The sequence below is a fragment of the Otolemur garnettii genome, unplaced genomic scaffold (genome assembly GCF_000181295.1).
Source record: "Otolemur garnettii isolate 467f Iridium unplaced genomic scaffold, OtoGar3 scaffold00018, whole genome shotgun sequence".
Classification (NCBI taxonomy): domain Eukaryota; kingdom Metazoa; phylum Chordata; class Mammalia; order Primates; family Galagidae; genus Otolemur; species Otolemur garnettii.
In genome coordinates this window covers 21,747,824-21,749,289 of record NW_003852413.1, presented here as the reverse complement: position 1 = coordinate 21,749,289, position 1,466 = coordinate 21,747,824, and the positions used below count along the sequence as shown (strand labels likewise).

Sequence of the window (1,466 nt, the reverse complement as noted above, 5' to 3'; positions counted from 1 at the left end):
GCCTCCCAAGTAGCTGGGACCACAGGCGCCCGCCACAACGCCCGGCTATTTTTTGGTTGCAGCCGTCATTGTTGTTTGGCAGGTCCAGGCTGGGGATTCGAACCTGCCACCTTAGGTGTACGTGGCTGGCGCCTTAGCCGGTTGAGCTATAGGCGCCTGAGCCTAGGCATGATTTTCTAATTGGGTTGTTCCTTCTACTTTAATAAAGAGGTTTTCCCTCCTTTACCCTATTTTTTTCCCCTGAGAATTACTAGGAACTTGTGAATTGTTTTTTCTTGTTGTTTATTAAGTGTATTATAATCCTTTACTGTCATTTTTCTTTTTGATGTTCAAATTGTTTGAAATTTGGCCAGTGGGCATATGTAAATTTTAATGTAGTAAAATATATATGTCTTTTCTTTTATGATGTGTATGTGTATGTGTGTTTAAGAGACAGGGTCACTGTATTGCCCAGACTAAAGTGCAGTGGTGTGATGATGATAATAGCTTTCTGTAACTTCCAACTCTTGGGGTCAAGGGGTCCTCCTGAGTCAGCCTCTCCAGCAGCCAGAACCATAAGTGTGCACCAGCATGCCCAGATGGTTTCTGAGCATTTTTTGTAGAAATGGGGTCTCTCTATATTGCACAGGCTGGTCTTGAACTCCTGGCCTCAGGGTATCCTCCTGTCTCTGCCTCTCAAAGTGCTGGGGCACACTTCATAGGCACAAGCCACTGTACCTGGCCAGCTTGTGCTTTTTATGTTCTAACTAAAAAGTCCTTCCCTATCCCAAAATTATAAATACGTTTTTTTATATTTTCTTATAAAATTAAAAAGGAAAAAAGGAAGTATTTCTTATATTTAGGTTTTAATCTAGTTTGGCTTTATTTTTATATTGAGTGAAGTAGAGGTCAACTTTCTTTTTCCCCATGTGAATAACCAGTTATCTCAGAACAACTTTTAAATAATAGTTCTTATTTCATGGTTTGTGATCTCATGTGTAAAATAACAAGTTTTCATACATAAGAGAGTCTGTTTCTGGATTCTCTTCTGGTCCATTGGCCTATATGTTTATCTTTGTGCTTATAGAGCAATTGCTGTAACTTAATATGTATACTAAGGCTTGATGTCTTTTAAGATATGGATTCTCCCACTTTGTTTATCAAAGTTGTCTTAGTTATTTTGGCCCCTGTCTTCTTTCATATTAATTTTAGAATTTAAAATCAGCTTGTTAAATTCCATGAAATTCCCTATTGACAGGTTTATTTCTTCCATAAAGGTCTTGCACATCTTTATTTAGACTTACACAGTACATAGAATCTCTGTAAGTTGATACCCAAAGGACTATAACAGGCTGGTCCACATACAGAGATGGTCCACATAGGGAAATAGGCCTATCATACTGATATATACACGTTATACATGTCTGGTGTATGAAAATTAAGCCAACTTAAGGAGATAGTCAATGTAAGAGGTTCTACTGCTTTTT

General features: G+C 38.1%; 1 protein-coding gene across 3 annotated transcripts in view; it reads left to right on the top strand.

Annotated features, from left to right (window-relative positions):
* Nucleotides 1-1,466, top strand: part of ATP6V0A1 (ATPase H+ transporting V0 subunit a1) — a 68,782-nt gene that overhangs the window by 8,846 nt on the left and 58,470 nt on the right. The gene's annotated exons all lie outside the window — the stretch shown is intronic.